We start from the raw sequence: 11,289 nt of genomic DNA, 5'->3' as shown, positions 1-11,289 counted from the left end.
CCCAATGTACCAACAACCGAACAATCCACCCCCATTTCCATCTTAAGGTCCTAGTTCTTCTATAAATGATATGGGTAGAATTTAAATGATGTTCGAACAGATGATGAAGAAGAATGCGGACTCGGATGCTCAGTTGGCTTCCCACAATACCTCTATCAGGAACTTGGAGGTGCAGTTAGGCCAAATCTCACAGTCTATAAATACTCGACCTAAAGGTGCGCTACCAAGTGATACGGTAGTGAACTCGAAGGGTGGGAACAATCATGTTATGGCGGTAACAACAAGAAGTGGGAGAGGCGGTGGTGTGCATGCCTCCAAACAAAAGCAAATTGTGGATGATGATGTTGAGTTGCAAGAAGATGAAGTTCCTTTGGTGGTTGAAAATGTGATTGATGAAAATGTGAATGAAGAAGTGAGGATTTATATTCAAGATGTCGAGGTGGAAACCCAAATGATGTGAACCCGTCTAGGGAACACATAATAGACATGCTGTAGCCGGTTGTGCCTAAAGCCAAGGCTCCTTTGCCAAGGCCACCTCCACTTTATCCTCAAAGGCTTGCGAAGTAGAAAAATGAGAATCAGTTCAAAAAGTTCATTGACATGATGAAGAGCTTATCCATCAATGTGACTTTAGTGGAGGCTCTTGAACAAATACCGGGCTATGCTAAATTCATGAAGGACTTGGTAATAAAGAAGCGGTCTATGGATTGTGAAACTATAAAGATGACTCACCAAGTTAGTGCAATAGTGCATTCAATGGCCCCAAAGCTTAAAGATTCCGATGCTTTCACCATTCCTTGCACCATTGGGAGTGCGGTTTTTGCTAAAGCTCTATGTGATTTGGGGTCTAGTATCAATTTGATGCCCTATTCCGTTTTCAAGACTTTGGGTATTGGGCAGCCGAGGCCGACTTCCATGAGATTACAAATGGCAGATAGAACGATGAAGAGACCATTGGGTATTATTGATGATGTGCTTGTCCCGGTGGACAAATTTATCTTGCCAGCTGACTTTGTGATCTTGGATTGTGAGGTAGATTATGAAGTTCCTAGCATTTTGGGGAGACCTTTCCTTGCTACGGGGAAGGCCTTAGTTGATGTGGAAGCAGGGGAACTCACCTTCCGGGTGGGTGACGAAAAAATGGTCTTTCATGTTTGCAAATCGATGAAGCAGCCCAACAGTACCGAGGTCTGCTCTTTTGTGGACCTCATCACAGCAGTGATAATTGATGACACCAGTGCAATGATCAATGTGTAGGACCCTTTGGAGGCCATATTGTTGAATCTTGATGTCAATGATGATGAGGGCCGAGTGGAGTGCGTGAACACTTTACATGGAATGGGCTCTTACTCTTATGAGCCTAGGAAATTGTCTTTGGACCTCGAGAATAGAAAGATTCCACCAACTAAACCTTCAATTGAGGAGCCTCCAGTGTTGGAGTTGAAACCACTGCCTCCACACCTCAGGTATGAGTTCTTAGGCTCAAATTCTACTTTGCCAGTTATTCTTTCTTCTTGCCTTACTAACATGCAGGTTGATGCCACATTGGCGGTGCTTCAAAAGAAGAAAAAGGCAATTTGATGGACTTTAGCTGATATTCGGGCGATAAGCCCCGCATTCTGTATGCACAAGATTATTCTGGAAGATGATGCAAAGCCCTCATTGGAGCAACAAAGGAGGTTGAACGAGGCAATGCAAGAAGTTGTGAAAAAGAAGGTGATCAAGTGGTTGGATGTCGGGGTTATGTACCTTATTTCTGATAACTCTTGGACTTCACCGGTGCAATGTGTACCAAAGAAGGGTGGCATGGCCATGGTTACAAATTCACAAAATGAGTTGATTCCAACAAGAACCGTCACCGGTTAGAGGGTATGCATGGACTACCGCAAGTTGAATAAAGTGACTCGTAAGGATCACTTTCCTTTGCCTTTTCTTGATCAGATGTTATATCGACTTGCTGGGCATGCCTTCTACTATTTCTTGGATGGGTATTCTGGGTACAACTAAATCTTGATTGCTTCGGAAGATCAGGAGAAGACCACATTCATATGACACTTTTGCCTTTTCTAGGATGCCTTTTGGGTTGTGTAATGCTCCGGCTACATTTCAGCGGTGTATGATGACCATTTTTACCGATTTGGTGGAAGACATTTTGGAGGTGTTCATGGACAACTTTAGTGTTGTGGGGGATTCATTTGATGAATGCTTGAAGAATCTTGATAGAGTTTTGGCCCGTTGTGAAGAAACCAATCTTGTCCTCAATTGGAAGAAATGTCTTTTATGGTGGAAGAAGGAATAGTTCTTGGGCATAAAATTTTGAAGCATGGCATTGAGGTAGATAAAACAAAGATCGATGTAATTTCAAAGCTCCCTCCGCCTTCATTTGTCAAGGGAGTCCGAAGTTTTCTTGGGCATTCGGGGTTCTACCGGAGATTTATCAAAGACTTTTCGAAGGTGGTGAATCCCTTGTGCAAGTTGTTGGAAAAAGATGCTAATTTCATATTTGATGAAAAATGTATGCAAGCCTTTGAACTTCTCAAGCATAAGTTGACCACCACTCCTATCATTACCGCACCTAATTAGAGCTTGCCCTTTGAGCTCATATGTGACGTGACGGTTGGGGCGATTTTGGGTCAAAGAGTGAGGAAAATGTTTCATCCAGTGTACTATGCGAGCAAGACAATGAATGACGCTCAAGTGAGCTACACGGTGACCGAGAAAGAACTTTTGGGTAGTTTGTTCGTAATGAAAAAATTCTGGCCGTATCTTATGGGTGCTAAGGTTATTATTCATACCGACCATGCCGCACTCCGGTACTTGATGACAAAGAAGGATTCCAAAGCTAGACTAATGCGATGGGTCTTGTTACTTCAAGAGTTTGATTTGGGGATTGTGGACCGGAAGGGTAGTGGGAACCAAGTGGCGGACCACTTGTCCCGCTTGGAAGAAGAGGGGAGGCCTCGTGATGGCCTAGATATCAATGATTCATTTTTCGATGAACAACTCCTTTCGGTGTCGATGAATGATATGCCATGGTTTGCCGATGTTGCTAATTTCCTTATGACTGGTATAATCCCGTGTGAGCTCTCTTCTAACCAAAAGAAGAAGCTCAAACGGGATAGTTTGGATTTCTATTGGGATGAGCCATACTTGTTCAAGATTTGCACAGATGGTATGATCCGAAGGTATGTCCCGGAGGAAGAGCAATTGAGTATCTTGGAGGCTTGTCATTCCTCTCCCTATGGTGGCCATCATGGCGGGGCGAGGACGACTTCCAAAGTTCTTAGTTGTGGGTTTTATTGGCCAACTTTTTACAAAGATGCAAGTGAACTTGTGAAGAGGTGTGATGAATGTTAAAGAGCGGGTGGAATTTCGAAGAAAGATGAGACTCCTCTCAATACCATTCTTGAGGTTGATATTTTGATGTGTGGGGCATTGATTTTATGGGCCATTTGTTAGCTCGTGTGGGAACACATACATTCTTGTGGCGGTGGACTATGTTTAAAGTGAGTTGAAGTTGTAGCTTTACCCAACAATGAGGCCCGGAGTGTTGTTGCATTTCTCAAGAAGAGCATTTTTACAAGGTTTGGTACTCCTCGTGCAATCATAAGTGATGGGGGGTCTCATTTTTGCAATAGAGCTTTTGACACTTTGATTTCAAAGTATGGTGTCAATCACAAAGTTTCTACTCCCTATCACCCTCAAGCAAGTGGTTAAGTTGAAGTCTCCAATAGGGAAATCAAAAGCATATTGTCAAAGACGATTAATGCAAATAGGACCGATTAGTCAAAGAAGTTGGATGAGGCTCTATGGGTTTATAGGACTGCTTACAAGACTCCGATTGGTATGTCTCTGTATCGGTTAGTGTTTGGGAAAGCTTTCCATCTACCGGTCGAGTTAGAGAACAAGGCCATGTGGGCTTTGAGGAAGCTAAATCTTGAATGGGATATTGCTTCCAATCTTCGTCTAGAGCAGCTTAATGAACTTGATGAATTCCGATTCCATGTCTACACCAGTTCGTCCTTGTACAAGGACAAGATGAACTACCTTCATGATAAATATGCTCGTAGCAAGGAGTTCAAAGTGGGTGATTTGGTTCTCTTGTTCAACTCCCGGTTACGTCTATTTCCGGGAAAGCTCAAGTCAAAATGGAGTGGACCTTTTGAAGTGGTGTGTGTGACGCCGTTTGGTGCTCTTTATTTAAAGAACAAAAATGGGGATGTTTTTAAAGTGAATGGGCACAAGGTCAAACACTACTTGGAAAATATTGATGACAACCACGTGGTGACACTTCTTCATCTCAAATGATTTGATGGTAACCTACGTCGTGCTGCGACGTTAAATCAGACGCTTTTTGAGAGGCAACCTATGTGTTTTTCTTCTTGTTTCTCTTTGATTTTCATGGTAGTATAGGATTTGTTTTTGGACTAACTGGTTGTGAGATGCTACAGGATTGTGTTGATACAGTGCAGGACATAGTGGAAAAAGTGTCAGGTCTCTGAAGTTTTCAATGTGGACGCACTACATTTAGTGCGGACCGTACTGATGAAGGATGAAATGTCCAACTCTCTGAAGTTTTCCACCGCGGCTGCATTACATTTTATGTGGTCCTCGGTGGACCAGTGCAGCCGCATGGCATTTTGTGCGGTCCACAATAATATTTTGTGCGGACCGCATTGTTAAAAGACTTGAAAGCTGATCTGTGGGGACTGCGGCTGCACTACATTTTGTGTGGTCCGCATTGGCCCATGTGCGGTGATCTCTGCCAACTCGACGCTACACTAAGGTAGAAAGAGCGGGTCGTAATAGCTTTTACCCGATATGAGGGTCGGGATCGATTTCCTCAGGGAGCTAGTAATGGAGTTGGATTGTCTGTCTAGCCTAGAGATGTGTTTGTACTCCTAATGTCACTTCAAACATTTTTGGGTTTTCGAATTATAACTATTTTATAAAACTATTGATTAACACTAAATTATGCTATGAGAATATTGTTATGTTGTATCTAATGAGAAGAAGGGCACTAGAGTCATGACACTACCTAGGTGGCTAGACGGGTAAATGTTACTAAGGTTCGATTGACATAATTGGGGCTTATGCTATAACCATTGCACAATTTTACCCACTCTCACACCTCTTGGTAGAGAGAGTGATTTTGCCCAATTGACTCTCTCGAGACCAAATGGGTAGGCAAATTAGACCAAGCAACTAGGGTTCAAGTAGGGTAATTACTCTCTCGAGGTTTAACCCGTTAATTGGAACTATTATTTCTCATGAGTCCATCCCAATTTCTTGTTGGGTCAATTTTGGGGTCATAGACTCTCTTTCTCAAGAAGAGTTAGACCCACAAAGCTTGAATTAGTGTTTGCAACCACCAATTCTAGATTAAAACATAAAATCAACCCAAATAGCAAACACCCGTAGTCAATCTAACACTAGATGACAACACCCATCAATTACCCACACTAGGGTTGAGCCACAACCCTAGCTAATGAGTTTAGCTACTCATGCTAGATAAAGAAATTGAAGAAATAGATGAAGAACTAAACATATTAGTTAATTGCTAAAGTTAAACTACAAGAATCTATCGTAAATGTAAAGCAAAAGTGCCAAAAATGGCTACAAATATCGTTCTCAAGAGGGCAGCTCATGTCTGAATACCAAAGATTACCAAAAAATGGTAAAATGTTCTATTTATACTAGGCTGAAAAAACTGGACAAAAATACCCTTGCGGGGTCAGTGCGGGCCGCACTAAATGGACCGCGGACGCACTGGGCTCTTTGACTTTGACTTGTGCTTCTCTGAACTTGGACTCCGTGGACCGCGTAGAATGGACCGCGGCCGCGAAGGGAGCTGGCGCGGTCCACGCAATCACGACCGCGGGCCGCATGGCGTTGGCTTTGCAAACTTTCATCTCTCTGAATCTCATGACTGCGGACCGCACAAAAGAGTAGTGCGGCCGCGGAGCCTTCACTGCGGACCGCGAGATGTGTACCGTGGCCGCGTTGCCTCTAGCCTGGTTTACCAACTCTCTGAACCACCTAGTGCGGTCGCATTCAACTTTGCGCGGTCCGCACTAGGCCTTCTTTCCTTAGATTTCTTGGTCTTTGATACTTGAGCACGTTTCACTCTTTTTTGAGCCGACCTTTGATATTTCGTCACTTTATCGATCAAACTTGCAATCAAGCACAACTTGTGAGCCTTTTAGGACTATTTTGTAACAATATATGATCAAAATATAGTCAAGTAGGGGCATAAAACATGTTAAAATCCTAACTTATCAACTCCCCCAAACTTAAACCTTTGCTTGTCCTCAAGCAAACAAAATAAGACCCATCCCATAAAGGAAAATTCAAGTAATTTCAGCTGTTCTAAAGTAACCTCAACAAGCATCAATTGGGACTAAAAATTGCCCTCGATACGAATGGATCATTAACAAAATTTAAACTTTGAAAAACTATGGATCAAGTGTGACACAAGAGCATCAAGAATTGACTCATTACATCAAAGAACTCTCTCAATTACTTTGGTCGCTGTGGAACCCAAACTTACACATCATCAACTCTCCCTAAGCAAACCTTACCTTTTAGAGTATAAGCACACAAACCAAGGTTAATGGGAATTCACTCGTCTCTCTCAAGGAAAGGTCACAAGTCCGGCTCTAAGTACCATATGCTTGACCCTCATGTAAGTATCCACTAATGCGAGCGTCATCTAACTCAAGATCATATAGGGCTTTTGGTTCAGGATAGGAAACGTTGTTGGTCTATATGGGTTCCATCTTACCTCAAGCACTTCTTTTGATTCATTTTGGCACAATTCTCTTTGACTCTTTGAGTATTTCACTTCTTTTCAAGGGGTTAGAGAGACACATTGTCACTCTTTCTTATGCAATTCAAAGCATTTCTTCTTTTTCTACTTTTTTTCCACACCTTTTTCACTTTTGTTTTTCTTGAATCCCGTTTTATTCTTTGCACACTGGGCTTTCTTTTTGTCTTTCTCTTTTCTTTCTTTTTCATCGCCTTCCTTTCCTTTTGATTTTGTACCTTTTACCACTTTGTTTCCTTTCTTGTCTCCCCCTCCTCAAACTTATACTTTTGCCATTACTCAAGGGACGATTTGGGTGCCAAGAGAGGGTATAATTTAGAACGGGTATAGGCTTGTAGCATTGGTTCTTGAAAGAAAAAGGTTTAAGGCTAAAAAAGGTTAGCTAGGGATTATATCCTTGGTAGGCTATGGAATTGTTCGATTATTATTTGGATCAAGGAGAGCCTATAATCACTTATCAAGTTGAATTTCACTCAAAATTTGCCTCAACAAACATTCAGGGCAAGTTCTAGACCATTGGCTCGGGCCTTGGACTCACAATTCGATTTCTCACCACACACACTCAAGGATTGCTAAAGACATAGAGTCGGGGGCTCACAACAACCTTAGACACGATTGAGCACACAATAGTCCCAAAAGACCATATGATGTTTGTTTGGTCAAAACAAGAATCTCAAGGTCACTACTTTCACCATCCTAAACACAACCACTTATCTTTGACCATGGGACCAAAGGCAAATGTGTTAGGCCCAAGTGAAGCTTTGCTTGAGGTACCCTTAACTATAAACTACTAAAAACAAAAGAAAAATAAAAAACGGACTCAAACCCTTAAGAAGGTTGTCACGCCACCCATCATCGGGAAGAGCCACCCGGTTCGCACAATACTCCACCCTTGGAAAGAACCGTGGCTTTAAGAAAACCAAGGGCTTATTGAAAACACCAAAAACGAAACAAAAAGGCTGCGAGCCTATCTACTAAGCTAAAAATGAAAAAATTTTACGAAAAAAGAAAATATAATGAATATTTACAATAGGGGATTAGAATATACAACGGGGGATGAATATATACAATAATGTACCTTTATATACAAACCAAATGAAAGATAAAAAGTGCGATAAAAGTAACTAAATGTAAAGTTATATACAGACCAAATAGAAAATCAATAGAAACATAAACTAAGTCAATTAATATATACAATCATCCGGATAAAAAGTAGGGCGCACCCCCACAAATAAAAGCTGGCATTGTTCCCAATGCCAACTAAACAAATAAGCATCAAAAATCAAGATGAAAGGATATAGGAGCTCCCTAAGCCTCGTCTGTATGCATAGGAACATGAGTGGTCCCGGGGTCCTCTGTATGTACAGGAACCTCGGACTGGTTCCAGGTCTCCTGCTGCTCTGCTGTTGGGCCTGGGGCCTGGACCTGTACGGGTTGAATATCTGGAGCAACCTGTGGTTGACTGGAGGAGACCTCCTGTAGGTCTGCCAACCGGATGACCGCCTCGTCTGCACTAGGGAGCTTCCTCTTCTTCCTAGGAAGCCTCTGAGTCTGCTCCTGCTGTGGCTCTGCTACTGGTGCTGCTGCTGGGGTTGGATCCCCGAATAATAAGTAAGAGGCATTTGATCTACCATCAGCTTGTCCACATCTGCTCCCAGCTCTTTCACTGACTCCTTGGAAGCCCGTGTTTTGCGCAGCTTCTTGTGCTCCCTGGCAAGCTCCTTCAGGGCCTTGCCATGTGAATCTATTGCCTTAGCCAAGGCACCCTAAGTACTAATGATCTTTTCCTGGTTCTCCAGGATCTTCTTCAATGTATCCTCAATGGCCTGTGGAAATTGTGCTGGTTGCGGTGCTGATTGAGCCGCAATGTTAGAAGTCAAGATGCACAACTTGGATGATGCAACTGACATCCAGTTGTTCAAGCTATGAAGTGCCTGGCTCAGCTGGTGGGCAGTGATAGGATGGGCCCGGGAAGATTGTATCCCCAGACCAGCTGAAGTAGAGGGACCAGTAGTAGTGGAAGGTCCGGGAGGCATGTTAGTGACTGTGGAAGCAGGCTCAGTGGAGGGCTCTACCACAACAGGTTCTTCAGACTGGCCGATTGGAGCAGAATCAGGTGGCTTGTAATTTTTGTCCTTGGGGTTGTCTGACCCCTTCAGACTGTACTATGAAAACGGAGCCACAGGTTTGACCTTGATGTCAAAAGGTCTCTTCTCAACCTCTAGGTCCCTGAAATACATAGTGAGGGTGCTGGAAAAAGGGTAGTTTCGGTCATGCTCAACCCCCACTGCAGAAATGATGCGGGACATCACATTGCCCACGTTGATAGGGTATCCTGCCATAATAGATGCAACAAGAACAGCCAGGAAAAGGGGAATAGTCTGATCATGGGTAGTGGGATCGAGCCAACTGCATACAAAAGTCAACCATCCCCTAGCCTCAAAGTTAAAAGTCCTCCAAAGTATTTTGACCCCTGCTTGCAACCACTCTGGAACCGTACCTGGGACTGCCAGGTATGAGGCTAACCACGGACGAACCTCCTCTCCCATTGCCAACTTTTCATTTTAAAGGGACTCGTCTTCTTCAATGAACCCCAGGTATTCATTTAGTGCCTTCCCGGTAAACATCACATTCTCCCGGAAGGGCTCGTACTCACTCCCCGAGTTGTCAATGGCTTTAGTACCATCCTTTGCTTCCCTCCCCGGGAGAAATTACCTCGGCCGGGTTGTTTCGAGCCTTTGCCTCTTTGTTTGACCATTATCTGCAAGCATACATATCTAACATGGTTAGTATCAGCACAGGCAGTGAAACAAGTGTTGAAATTGAATTGCAGATAGCAGATTAAATGTTGCAGAAATAGTTGCAGAACAGAGCACTGCAGCCCGCACAAACAGAAGTGGGGTTGCACTGGGGGCACCGCGGACCGGGCAAAGGCAATCGCGGTCCGCATTGGGACAAGGCCCTGAAAAACATCTATCTGAATCTCCCCACTGCGGTCCGCACAAAGTGGGATCGCAGACGCATTGGGTCAGCATTGACTGCATAAAGTGTAATGCGGCCGCGCTGGGCATAGGTTCAATTTCAGTCACTTGGGCACCGCGGTCCGTGTAAAATGGCAATGCGGACCGCGTCAGGGCACCGCGGACTGCACAAAGGCAACCGTGGGCCGCAGAGAGTATTTTGTACAGACACTAAGTTAGGGTTTAAGTTTTTGCTATTTTTGTTCAATTTTTACACCTAACTTGTCCCTACTCAATTGCCTAATCACTAAGCATATTTAGCACACAAACCCAACATTTAAAACTACCCTACGCTATAAAGAAGGAAAAAAAACTACGAGAAGAAGAAAAAGAAGCTAAGACTACTGGGCATGAAAATAAAAAGCAAGTATAAAATTAATCGATGAAATATGGATGAAATGTTACCAGATTATGAATATGGAATGCAACTTATCAATGCAAACACGAATTACAATCAAATGAGAGTATGAACAGTGCTTTTAGGCTTCTGAGTGTTAAGAGTTCGAAAAGGGTAAAGGGTGACCCTTGGGGTCTATTTATTGAGAAGAAATGGGACCCATCCTCACCTACCAGTACGGCCACACAAAACCGACTGCGGACCGCGCTGGGTTTCTTCACTTGAAGCTTGAGAAGGCAACCTTCGCGGACCGCACAAAAATAGACCGTGGTCGCGGAGGTCCACCGCGGACAGCACTAAATGGAATGCGGCCACGGTGGCAAACTTCAGAGAGCACCACTTTTGACTATCACCAGTGCGGACCGCACAAAGTGTAATGCGGCCGCACTGGCAAACTTTAGAGACTGTTCAAATTTTTTCAAACTATTTTGCACTGCATAAACTCAATCCCTGCAACATCTCACAATTAGTTAGCTCAAAAATCAAACCTACACTACCAAGAAAAACACAGAAAACAACAAAAAGAAAAAGACATAGGTTGCCTCTCAAGCAGCACCTGATTTAACGTCGCGGCACGACACATGTTACCAGCACATCACTTTAGATGGAGAAGTGCCACCATATGGCTATCATCAAATTTCCCAAGATAATGCTTGACCTGATGTCCATTGACTCTAAATACTTCACCATTCTTGTTCCTTAGATCAAGAGCACCAAATGGGGTCACGAACACAACTTCAAAAGGCCCACTCCACTTTGACTTGAGCTTACCTGGAAACAGACGTAATCGAGAATTGAACAAGAGAACCATATCTCCAACCTTGAACTCCTTACCCCGAGCATATTTGTCGTAAAGTTACTTCATTTTGTCCTTGTACAAGGACGAGTTGGAGTAGGCATGGAATCTAAACTCATCGAGCTCATTAAGTTGTTCAACCCGAAGATTTGCCGCAACATCCCATTCTAAGTTCAACTTCTTCAAAGCCCACATGGACTTGTGCTCTAATTACACCGGAAGATGGCGAGCTTTCCCAAACACCAACCAA

This window comes from Nicotiana tabacum, chromosome 7, assembly GCF_000715075.1.
Source record: "Nicotiana tabacum cultivar K326 chromosome 7, ASM71507v2, whole genome shotgun sequence".
NCBI classification, from domain to species: Eukaryota; Viridiplantae; Streptophyta; class Magnoliopsida; order Solanales; family Solanaceae; genus Nicotiana; species Nicotiana tabacum.
The sequence above is the reverse complement of the archived record's forward strand: the minus strand, read 5'-3'. Positions refer to the sequence as shown.